Consider the following 13,713-nt stretch of genomic DNA (forward strand, 5'->3'; position numbering starts at 1 on the left):
CTTATAAGGGCGTCCGAATTTAATTCACTCGCCGCTTTTCAACGGCGTGTTCTCACTACCGTAAACCGGATTTCTTTTTTATGTAAAAAAATAAAAACTCAATATCCTGGTTAAAGGGGCCATGGTATGTGTTCCCCTTCCAGAGAGAGAGTTAGGTTATTACACTAAATACTTCCCGTTTCCCATGGAGGGTGAGGGGTGGCGTCTGGCTTAGATCTTAAAGCTTGAACTGCCCGTGGGTGTTCAAGTCCAAGAAGATGCCTGTCAAGACGGTCGTGTCTCAAGCCCTACAACTTGTTTGGCTGGTCACCATCGATCGTATGACGCACTTCTATACTTCATTTAGAAGTTCTGCCACAACATGGAAAGTTCCTGAGGTTCGCTTCCGGGGGCGAAGTCTTCCAGTGTCAGGTTCTTTCACTCGGCCTAGCCCTTTTTACCCGCACATTCACAATGCATGATGTAGCGCTGGCTCCTTGCGACTCCGGGGCATCTGCATTCTGAATTATGTAGACAACTGGCTGATCCTTGCGCAGTTCCAGGAACTGGCAGTTCAGCACAGGGACATCGTCTTAGCTCATCTTTTTCTCTGGGGTTGAGGCTCAACGCCAAGAAAATCACAATGCGGGCACAACTGTCTCCCGCTAGGATTGAGTCCATTCAGATCCCCCTGAGCAAAGTCAGGCTAGGTCAAGGTTGCACTGTTATCAGTATCAATGATTTCCAGGTCTCAGGGCGATCACGTCCACGGTGATCCCTCTGGACCTTCTACTCATGAGACCGTTTTTGTTGTGGCCCAAATCCAGGGGATATCTTCCGAGGGCCAAAATCCCTAGGCTAATAAGGGTTATGCGCCTCAGGCTTCGTTTGCTTTCTATGTGGTTCAGAACCTGGTTTTCTGCCTTGGATCCCACTCTAGGTGCGTCTTGTTGTCGCAGGCTGCTAATGACAGACGCCTCCCTGACGGGCGGGATTGCAGCCTTAAGTGGTTGTCCAGCTTAAGGGGATAAGAGGGTCGTCAGCTCGGTTGTCAGTCACTGTCTCGGGTTGACGGATGTATTTCTGGCCCTGAAATACCACCTCCTGAGGCTGCCATGTCTTGGTGCGTGTGGACAATACAGCGGTAGCCTTTTACATAAATCATCAAGGAGACCCACGTTCTTGTCAGCTGTATTTCTGATGCGTCAGATTATCCTTAGGGCCCAGGGCAAGCTCCTGTCACTCAGGTCAGTTATATCCCTGGATGCCCTTATGTGGGAGCAGATTTACTGTCCAGACAGAAAATACCAATGGGGGAGTTAAGAACTCCACCCTAAGGTAGTAGTTGCCCAGAGTTCGCCAGCAAGGGTTTTTGCCTCTTACTGATAGCACTGCGCTGGCCAAACAGGGCTTGGTTCTTGGAGCGAATTTCTTCCCTCGACGGCTCGCCTTGTGCGATCCTGAAGAGGAAGGATCTTCTATCTCAGGCACAGGGCAATATTTAATCCCTGCCCTGAATTGTGGAATCTTTCATGTTTGGCCCCTAAGGGTACCAACTGAGGGACACAGGGCTTTCTCCTGAGGTTATCGAGACCTTTTTAAATGCAGGGCTTTTTCGACTTGGAACAAGTTTGGGTGAGATCTTAGGGCAGAAGTGGACCTCTTCTCCTCTATGAATAGCGCAATGTCTCCTCTACTTCTCCCTGAAATCACCCAGCCCCCTTGGGTCTGGACGTTAAGACACATACATGACCCAGAATGCGTCTGTATGAGTTTCTTTCCCCGGTTTCTCTGCTCCCGGGAGTTGTTTTCTACTTCTCCCCGAGTTGCCCAGCAACCCCCCCCCGAACGTAGTAACGCATACATAGCACAAATGCGCCTGCATGTGTTTCCTTCTACTAAAGTTCATATTACAGAACCAGCTAACTGCCAGTTTGCTTCAGTTCTGGATTTTCTGTAGAAAGAACTGTCAGCGGGCACTTGCCTCACCACTGCCAGGTTCTATGTGGCCACTGTGGTTTGCCACAGCTTGGTGGGCGGGGTGCCCTCAAAGAGGCATCCTCATTATTGCCCGGGCCTACGAGGTGCACGGTCAAGCTTCGCCAGTAGGTTTTAGGGCGCACTCTACCAGAGGGCTCTCCTCCTCTAAAACCTTGGCTAGAGGTCTCCCTCTGCAGTTTGTGTTGCGATAGGGTTCTCTCCGCACACATTCATTGGACTTTTATAGTTTGGATGTTCTGCACTGCAGGCTCTTATGCCCTTGAGTCGACATCTCAGCTCATGCCTGAACAAGTTTGTGATGTGGCCGGCTGGTCCTCTCCACACACATTCATCAAATTTAATGGTTTAGATGTTTATGCTACTCCGGGCTCTTATGCCCTTGAGTCGACATCTCAAGCTCATGTCTGAGACCTCTCGCGTTTCTGTGAGTACACTGCACAACCGTAGGGGTACGGACAGGCCCCAGTGCGGCGGCATGGGTATTGCGTTCCTCATAGCGCTTAGCAGCGCAGCATCATAGTGAAGCTTTTTGTAAAGGGAACGTCTCGGGTTACATGTGTAACTCTTGTTCCCTGAAAAAAGTGGAACGAGATCCTGCGCTTCTTTGTCGCACTGGGACATCCCAGGACTGCTCTTCAAAAATAAGTATCTGACGACACCTGGTGACACATCCATTTATAGCCTGGCCGCAGGTGCATCTAATGATTACATAAGCCGAGGCTATAAATTCCGGTCAATGTTCATTGAGGTGTTACACACATTATTTCAGCTCGGTCACAACTAGGATTGTTCCCCATAACGCTTAGCAGCGCAGCATCTCGTTCCGCTTTTTTCAGGGAACAAGGGTTACACATGTAACCCGAGACGTTTCCCCTGTTCATGTGTCTTGTTTTCATTGGTTCATTGTTTGATTACTTTGTTATTAGTCTTGTATTTCCATTGTAGATGGTCATGTATTGTTATTGTTATGTAGTTCAATTCAAGTCATGTCTTGTCATGTTTATAGTCAAGACTAGTTTATGTGTCAAGTCAAGTTTATGTTCACATGTATAGTCAGGGTTTTTGGTTTGCAGTGTAAATAAAACTGCAGTTGGGTTCATCTTCACATAATAATAATTGTCTCTTCATCGTTGTCATTGTCAGCGCAGTGTTACACAAACAGTATAATGTTTATATCATGTAGCTATATATATATATATATATATATATATATATATATATATATATATGCCTCCTCATATTCAATTCATATTGCAAACTAAAATATAATTTCACTTGCTTAGTTTAGATTTAATTATTTAATAGTGATACAGGAAACACAGTCAGAGTATTTTAGTACATATGCTTTATTCAAGATGAAGATGGAGGTGGCAATACCAAAGTTTCAATTTCCCTCTTCCAACTTCAATGCATTCCTGTCAATCACACGTCACAGTCACAAGTACACATGTCAAATGCACAGTCTTTTAAATGCTAGCCTGCTATCTAGTGGCTATTTCACAAGCAAAATAGGTGAGAACGTACAGTAGACATTGACTGATCCACTAACAATTCTTCGAAATATTCTCTTGTATATTAATTGTATATTGAATGTTTACTCATTTCGTACTGTGACAATAACGTTTTTTTTACTTTTCACAAAACCCAACTCCACATTGTACTCACTGGTAGCTCGTTGATCACTGCCATCTTGAAAATTACATAAAATGACACTTCTCACTGAAGTTTTAGTTGATCGATCCTCACCTGACTTCACAGGTGATATCAGACATCGAGCAGCATTCCAGTCATTATTTTCAAGTAGGAGTAGGGAAAAATCTGAGTTCTGAGTTGTTTGGAATGCAGCAATAGTATTTTTGTTTTGTCCATAAGTGGAAGAATGCAGATTTTCAAGAACCATTAAAGGAATGTCCTGGTTTCAATCCAAGTTAAGCTCGATAGACCTTTTTCACAGACTGTGATGACAGGTTTCCACCTTATTTATCAGCATAATCTCACAATTATTTATAAATTATAATTTTTTAAAATATTAAGTGTAAATTAATAACATTATGCTTTGTGTTATATTACCATGGAATTAGTTTTTAAAAAAAGTTTTTACTCACGTGCTCCAAAACCCAGAGTGTGAAAAAGTCTATTGATAGCATCTGTATCATCATGTTGATTAACAAAGAAAATAATTTTCACTCATCCCTTGTTTATTTAAAAAAAAACTTGGTTACAGTGTGACACTTACAATGGAAGTGAACGGGGCCAATCCATAAATGCTAAAATACACACTATTTCAAAAGCTTAGCCATAAGACCTAAACATTATACGTGTTAACATAATATCAGTGTAATAAAACCACTTACGAACCTCGCCTGTGTACAGTTATATCCAATGTTACAACTTTGTTGCCTTAACAACACAGTGCTTGTAAACTGTAATCCTATAAGTGATATTATTACACTAAAATCATGGAGAACAGAGATTTTAAATGAATGTTTATGTCTTGGGGCTATAATTTATAACAGTGAGAGGATTTTAATATTTATGGACTGGCCCCATTCATTTATATTGCAAGTGTCATATTGTGAGAATAAGAAATAAAAAACACCTGATACCTGCTGGATCCATTAGTGGTCAAATCGTTCTGTCAGGAGTGCTTGCAGGAAGGAGTACCCAAACTCAGGAATGAGTGAAAATAAAATAATTTTATTAAACAAAACAATCTAAACATAAACGGTGGTGGTGTAGTGGGCTAAAGCACATAACTGTTAATCAGAAGTTTGCTGGTTCGATCCCCACGGTCACCACCATTGTGTCCTTGAGCAAGGCACTTAACTTATATTCAGTGTTGCGGTTGTTATTTTTTTATAATAAACTCTATAATTATAGCTGTATTAATATAGCACATGTCTATTTTATTTTCAAGCATCTTTACATTACATACAAATTTAATTACATACAGTGGAATATAACATGTACACGATGCTGATTAAACAATTTAAAAAGGCTAAATAAAGGGAGACAAGCCCAAAAGGACATTACATTCATGACCAAAGAGCAGTGCTTGGAAATGGATGATCCTAATAAAATGCCAACTGGGCCCAAAGGAGAATCTGACGTGCAAGAATGTTCAGCTGGCGTGAACGTAGACCTCCTTGATGATTTATGTAAGAGACAGCTGCTGTGTTGTCCACCCGCACCAGGACATGGAAGTCTCTCAAATGCTTGAGGAAGTATTTCAGGGCCAGAAATACAGCCATCAACTCGAGGCAGTTGATGTGCCAATTGAGCTGATGACCCTCCCATTCCCCTTGAGCTGGACGACCATTCCCCAGCCCGTCAGGGAGGCGTCTGACGGCAAGACGCACCTAGAGTGGGACCCAAAGTAAGGATCCGGGGTATGAACCACATAGAAAGTATACGAAGCTCACGGCGCGTAACCCTTATTAGCCTAAGGGGACTGGCCCTTGGGTAAAATCCCTTGGCTTTTAGCCACAACTGAAACTGTCTCATGTGCAGAAGGCCCAAAGGGATCACAGAGGATACAGATGCCATGAGACCTAGTATTCGTCGATACTGACGAACAGTGCAACCTTGGCCTAGCCTAACTTTGCTCAGGGTGTTCTGAATGGACACGATTCGAGCGGGAGACAATTGTGCCCACATTATGATCGAATTCCATACAACATCCAGATAGGTAATTCCCTGTGTGGGAGAGAGAACACTTTTTTTGACGTTGAGTCTCAGACCCAGAGAAACCAGATGAGCTAAGACGATATCCCTGTGCTGAACTACCAGTTCTTGAGACTGTGCTAGTATTAGCCAGTCGTCTATGTATTTCAGAATGCGGATGCCCTGGAGTCGCAAAGGAGCCAGTGCTGCATCCATGCATTTCGTGAATATGCGGGGTGATAGAGTTAGGCCGAATGGAAGAACCCGATTTTGGAAGGCTTCACCCCCAAAAGCGAACCTCAAGAACTTCCTGTGCTGTGGCAGAATTTCTATATGAAAGTATGCGTCCATGAGATAGATCGTGACCAACCAATTGTGATGTTGGATTTGGGACACGACCGTCTTGATAGTTAGCATCTTGAACTTGAACGCCCTGACTGAGCGATTCAAGTCTCGAAGATCCAAGATCGCATGCAATCCCCCACCCTTCTTGGGAACCAGGAAGTATATGCTGTAATAACATGTTCTATGGCCCCTTTGACCAAGAGCCTCAATTCTATAAGGACCGGGCGGGCTGGGTTGCCGACAGCCCCTCCCCCTGAATGCGGCGAGGAAGGAATTGCTAGAAGGCTTCCTCGTGATTTTTCGCCTCCTGGATCCTGGTGATAACTACATTCATAGCATCACCAAATAAGCCAGAAGGCGAAACCAGGGCATCGAGAACGAAAACTTTGTCCTTGTCTTTGATGCCTGACAGGTTGAGCCATTAGTGTCTCTCCATGCTGACTATAGCAGACATAGACCGGCAAATGGCACGGGCCGTTTGCTCGGTCGCGCGGAGAGACAGGTCCGTGGCTTGATGAAGCTCGGAGAGGGCCTCCTTGTCGACCATGGTGCCCGCACTCAGGTCCTTCAGCAGATGCTGGTATGCCTTTAACATCTGCACGGTCCTGCACGGCTTTGTGGGGAGAGTGGGTATTTTTAATGATGATGCAAAGCCAGGCGAGAGATAACCCGCAAGTGTCTCTTCAACCGGCGGCATCACCGAATACCCCACGCCTCAGCACCCACGATAGTCGAATATATCGATGTCGAGGGCACAAAGACATGGGAAGTATACGGTTTCCTTCATGAACGAGAGAGCTTGTCATGGAGGTCATCAAAGAAAGGAAGGGACTGATGAGGCGTTCCCTTCCCTTGGCCACCAGACAGAAATCTGTCCTCCAACTTGGAGCATTTGGGAGTCTCTTGTTTGCGTGGCCAGTCTAATTGAAGCCTGACCACCGCACAAGTAATCACCTCGAGTAATTCCTCCAATGATTTATTATCATGTCTGGAATGCTTGGAGTTGGGTAACTCGAAGTCCGCAGACTCAAGAGATTCATGGTCCCCCTCATCAACCGAAGAGGTGCCGGAGCGTGCTTCAGGATCACGGGAAGGACCAGCTGGATCTGGGGAGAGAGATCGAGCGATAGGGACGGGCCTGTCTCTCGATCCTCAGCCAGATCCATACGAGAGCCCCAGGATGGAAGTGTGGGCACTGACTCTCGGAAGTAAGCAAGACGAGTGCAAAGCATTTTGACTCACACCCGCTTGCACCCGCCCCAACGCAAGAGCAGCATGCTCTTCCCCCAAACATATAAAGCAAAACTGATGTGTATCCCTCTCAGCCATAGAGCGTAAACAAGGGAACACACCGCTTGCTCTGTCTTTCAGTAATTTTCTTTTTCTTTTAGAGAAAAGAAAAAGGTTTCTGTGCACTGCCTAACAAAATCTAACTCCTAACAGAGGAAAGTTTCTGACAGGCTCATGAAGCACACACACACAGAGTGATCTGAAGACAAAAGATCTGATGATGCACCTGTGACGCATATATGTATAGCCCTGCTACAGGTTCATCCAATGATGTCACCAGCAGAGGCTCTAAATTCTGGTCAATTTCATTGATGTGTTGCAAACATATTCACAGCTGGTAACACCTAAAATTGTTCCCCAAGGCGCTAAGTCAACGCTGCATCAAAGTGTAGCTTTTTGACAGGGTACATTCAATGAGATTTTTAGTTTAGGACAGGATGTGATTTTATCCATCAGGAATTTATTTAATCATGAAAAGAGGGTGTTGTATACCACTGGAAGGAGGGGTTGAAAAATAAGAAGGTGACATCATCTGAAAAGGAAAGATTTAGAGGTGGAGCAAGTTATTGCAGTTTGATTTATTTACCACTATTTTGTTCCAAACCATATGCCTTTTTATTTTCTGCACGTCACAAAAGCAAATAATTTAAGGAATGTAATAAATTGTGCGTGTCTTATTACCACATGTTATGACATTTGATGTCATCGATTTAGCTGCCATATTGAATTTCAGCCTGTGTTTGTGAAGCTACTTAGAAACTGAAGCTACAAAACTCCCAAGCTACAAGCTACTCTTAACTTAAAGCAGTTAACAGTCAGGCTTCTCTTTTTGCAAAAGTAGTCAGCTACACTTCAAGCTACTAACAAAAAGTAGCTGAAGCTAAAAAAACTGAAGCTATTTAAAGCTATCTTTTCTAGACATTTAACAATCAAACAAACAAATAAGACGTTTTTTTTATCATATTAGAAGATGCGATTGATTAATTCAGTAATGCCTCCTGATAGTTATATGTTTAATTAGTGTGACAGTCCTTGAGAAAATTACCCATATTTTACTACAGTAACCATAGTTTCACCTTGGTATATGTAATAAAACTCTTGTAACCACAAAATTAACCTATTTTCTACATTCATAGTTACTACAAAACTGGGATACTATAGCAAAAGCATAGCAAATATATGAATACTACAGTATTACTATAGTAAAGCCATGGGTAATCGTATCAAGTCTTTCACTTCATAGCTGTGTCAGTAGCTGACACAAAGGGAAGAGATGCTATACAGAGCTTCCCTTAGTTGAAGAGGCAGTCTTGGTCCACTTGTGCCCTTCTCTTCCACACTGGTGTGGAAATCTTAGCCAGTGCATCCATCCAAGCTATGTAGGCACACATCTGCTTTATTGGGTAAGGCTCATACTGTGGTGGGCCAAGCTGGTTCGGCACTGCATGCCATGGAAGTCTTGCAGGCCTACCGAAGAACATGGACAAAAGAGGCCTAGATGTAGAGTCCTTCCTAGAGCTGTGCTACAACATGGATCTGGCACTCCAGGCTACCAGGATCACTGCCAAGTCTATTGCCAGATCTATGGGAAGCTTGGTGTCCATTGAGCCTCATCTCTAGCTGAATTTGTCAGAGATAAGCAACAAGGACAAAGCCATGTTGCTTGACGCTCAGGTGTCGCAGCAGGAAATCTTTGGTAATGCCATGAGTGCATTCACTGTGTGATTCCATTAGATTAAGAAGCAGTCGATTGTATACAAGCACATCTTGTTGAGTCGAGTTGGCATTGAAGGGTTGCTGATTAATTTTCTGTCTTCCTCTGTGCAGCGTCCCTTCAACAGACCGACACTCTACAGCTGGGTACTGAGCACATCCTTTCCTCCACCGTGAAGGTATGGGACACATTGCTATTATGCTCAGAGGTACTGTGTCTCCTCAACACAGATATGATAGAGAGTGTTTCAGTGTGCAATGCACAGAAAGGATTCTACAGGTACTATTTTCTGGTTGAAAAGAAGGACAGTGGGCTGTAGCCCAAACTTGAATAGAGGTGCTTGATCCAGACACTCAGGAAGTCTCTGTTCAAGATAGTTATTTAGAGACCGATTTTCTCTTATGTCTTTCTGTTAGACTGGTTTGTGCCAACTGAACTTAAAGATGCATACGTTAATTTTCAAAAAGCCCCTTGCCACAGGCCATTCTTGTGATTCACATTCAAGGGGATGGTATTGTGGGCATTGTGCAAGTACATCGATCAAACAAGTCAATTCAGGCTATCATCAGGTTCTTGTATGCATTGGAGTCTGCTCTCCAAGCAAAGACTTTCTCACTAGGTTGTTGATGCCATTGTGCTTGCTTATGACTCACAAGGCATTAAGTGTCCCATGGGGTTTAAGGCCAAATCCACCAAGAGCATAGCCTCATCGTGAGCTTGGGCTTAGGCCGTGTCCCTGGAGGACATCTTCAGATTTTGACTGTTGGTGCACTGAGGAATCAGTCTGACAGAGGAATCAGTTTGACTGTAGAGAATTCATCTTTGTGCAAAAGTTTATTACAGAGAGTATACTGTTACCGATACAAAGATTGTGGCCACATAGGAAAGCAGAGCAGGAAAAATAGAAAGAGAATAAAAAGGGTTAATGTACATTATATACTGGGAAGGTGTGTCCATAAAAGATCAGTGGTGGCTCAGTGGTTGAGGCTCAGGGTTACTGACCAGAAGGTCGGGGGTTCAAGCCCCAACAAAACCAAGATGCCACTGTTGGGCCCTTGAGCAAGGCACTTAACTCCAGGTTGCTCCGGGGGGGATTGTCCCTGTAATAAGTGCACTGTAAGTCACTTTGGATAAAAGCGTCTGCCAAATGCATAAATGTAAATGTAAAAGGAGGAAGTTCCTGGTCAGCATCCAGTCATATTGAGGCAGTAGTTGTTACTTAGATAACGGGCCATAGTTAGTTAGCCATAGTTAGAGCTAGTGTCAGGGGAAGGGAATTGAGGGTACAACAATGGAATTCAAACATTTGAACATTTTGACTATGTATACATATTTATATACACTCACCTAAAGGATTATTAGGAACACCATACTAATACTGTGTTTGACCCCCTTTCGCCTTCAGAACTGCCTTAATTCTACGTGGCATTGATTCAACAAGGTGCTGAAAGCATTCTTTAGAAATGTTGGCCCATATTGATCTTGCAGTTGATGGAGATTTGTGGGATGCACATCCAGGGCACGAAGCTCCCGTTCCACCACATCCCAAAGATGCTCTATTGGGTTGAGATCTGGTGACTGTGGGGGCCATTTTAGTACAGTGAACTCATTGTCATGTTCAAGAAACCAATTTGAAATGATTCGAGCTTTGTGACATGGTGCATTATCCTGCTGGAAGTAACCATCAGGGGATGGGTACATGGTGGCCATAAAGGGATGGACATGGTCAGAAACAATGCTCAGGTAGGCCGTGGCATTTAAACGATGCCCAATTGGCACTAAGGGGCCTAAAGTGTGCCAAGAAAACATCCCCCACACCATTACACCACCACCACCACCAGCCTGCACAGTGGTAACAAGGCATGATGGATCCATGTTCTCATTCTGTTTACGCCAAATGCTGACTCTACCATCTGAATATCTCAACAGAACTCGAGACTCATCAGACCAGGCAACATTTTTCCAGTCTTCAACTGTCCAATTTTGGTGAGCTCTTGCAAATTGTAGCCTCTTTTTCCTATTTGTAGTGGAGATGAGTGGTACCCGGTGGGGCCTTCTGCTGTTGTAGCCCATCCGCCTCAAGGTTGTGCGTGTTGTGGCTTCACAAATGCTTTGCTGCATACCTCGGTTGTAACAAGTGGTTATTTCAGGCAAAGTTGCTCTTCTATCAGCTTGAATCAGTCGGCCCATTCTCCTCTGACCTCTAGCATCAACAAGGCATTTTCGTCCACAGGACTGCCGCATACTGGATGTTTTTCCCTTTTCACACCATTCTTTGTAAACCCTAGTAATGGTTGTGCGTGAAAATCCCAGTAACTGAGCAGATTGTGAAATACTCAGACCGGCCCGTCTGGCACCAACAACCATGCCACGCTCAAAATTGCTTAAATCACCTTTCTTTGACATTCTGACATTCAGTTTGGAGTTCAGGAGATTGTCTTGACCAGGACCACACCCCTAAATGCATTGAAGCAACTGCCATGTGATTGGTTGATTAGATAATTGCATTAATGAGAAATTGAACAGGTGTTCCTAATAATCCTTTAGGCAAGTGTATATACACACAGGGTTGGGGAGTAATGAAATACATTTAATGGGATTACATATTTAAAATACTAAATATAAGTAACTGTACACTACAGTTACAATATAATTCATTGGTATTTAGAATACAGTTACATTCAAAAAGTATTTTGATTACTGAAGAGATTACTTTGCATTTTATTGTCATTTGTTTAATTTAATTTAGTCCTTTCAGATGGAAAAATGTATACATATAAATGATGCGATCCAAAGTGCATTTGAACAGTGGTGAAACACTTTCTTATGAAACACAAACATACGAGTGGACAGAGAAGTACGTTTGGAGCACAAGAAATATAAATTAACCTTGTGTAAATTGTCAGCATTACGCTATGCTAAAATGCTATTTCTAGCCATTTTACATGCATATATTACCAGGCACGATCATATTTTTTTTATCAAGAAAATTCACATTGGATCATAATACATTTTTTCTAGTAAGACCTTTGATAATAGGGCAAAAATCTTATTCTTGATAATAATTTTTGTATTGTTTTCCTGCAAAAAAAAAAAAAATCTAAAAATCCTTAAAACAAGATCAATTTGATTGATCTTGTTTTAGAAACAACACTGCATAAAATATTTAGGTTTTTCAGAGAATGAATTTTTAATATGTGAATTTTGTCTTACAGTACTGGCAGAGTTTTTATAGTCAAAACAGTGAAAAAATCTACCACTGCTGTAGAAGTAATCCAAAGTATTGAAAATATGTTATATATATATAATATTTATTTTATTTTTCTGACTTCACCAGTCCCTCTTAGGATCCTATAGGATCCACTTTAAATAACGTCGTAATGGGGTTTATACTGCATATGAATTTCAGTGACAGCATATTGTTTGGTGGAATTTGTGATGATACTAAAAGCAACATTGTACAGAATGTAAAAAAGTAAAACTACAAGGGCACCTAGGTTTATTATAATAACAGGACGTCTAAGTAGTTCCAAAATTGGGCCAAAAAAAGAAAACCAATGTATCCCAATCAGTAGTGAAGATTCCATGATCCTCTTGGAGATCTTCTAACTTATCATTTATTGCTTGAGCTAAATTAATGACATCTGAGCAAGAGTCCAGAACATATGTTCAGCATTCTTCACCAATAACCTTACATGTACCTCCCTGCACAGCAAGTAGAATATCAAGGGCTGCACGGTTCTGGAGAAGTACCTTCCTCATTGCAACTAGTTCATCTTACATTGAATTAATCGTTTTTAGCATTTGATTGACAGTGGATTCAACAACTTGAGTAAGGATTTCAACTTCTGATTGGAGATCAGTAATACCTAAGGGAGAGAAGAAAGCTCTAAAAATCTTTTCAGTTTTGCATAAATTCCTCTTGGGGCAAAGAATGCGAAGTTTATTGTAAACATAGCTGTCATCAACACTATGGACAGCAGATAAGGCATAGACTAATCCACACTAATACGTTTTCGTTTGAAAATGCATCTTTTTCTCTCCGTTTTGGCCTTCCGTCCACACTGAGATGGCGTATTTGAGCTTTTTAAAAATGCACTCCAAAGTGATACATTTGAAAACGCCGTTTTGTCATTGTAGTGTGAACTGTGGAAACGGATGCTTTGGAAAACGATGACCTATTTTTAGTCATGTGATCTCTCCAACCAAAACAATCAAGATGGCGGCCTGCGTTATAGCACTGTTGTGCCTGATACTTACTTTGATAGCTTAGTTAAAAAATAAATGTCACTTTGTACAACCTTCACATTGCATTACTTCAAATGCAAAGGGACGTTTACGAAAATGCCGTTTTCAAATGTATCTGGATTAATGTAGACATACTAATGTAGCCTAAGTAACAGGATACTGTACACCAAAGAGAAAAAAAAGAGAAGCTTGATGTCCGCATATTAAATATGTACCATTGTAAGTAACATGGGGCTGATTATACAATGAACAGCTCATTTCAGAGTTATAAGTACAGTGGATCATCAAACTACAGTTACTGTCACCTACGGCCATATATTTACAACCTATGGATGTTTCCCCAAGTGTGTTAAACCTCGTAGTAAAGTTGCCTGTGTCACCAGGGGCCTTAAGGGCATTGAAGTAAATGGTTTGTAATAAAAAGAATGGGGGAGATAGTGACACACCCAACAGATAGAAATATTCTTTAAATC

Source organism: Xyrauchen texanus, chromosome 43 (assembly GCF_025860055.1).
Source record: "Xyrauchen texanus isolate HMW12.3.18 chromosome 43, RBS_HiC_50CHRs, whole genome shotgun sequence".
NCBI classification, from domain to species: domain Eukaryota; kingdom Metazoa; phylum Chordata; class Actinopteri; order Cypriniformes; family Catostomidae; genus Xyrauchen; species Xyrauchen texanus.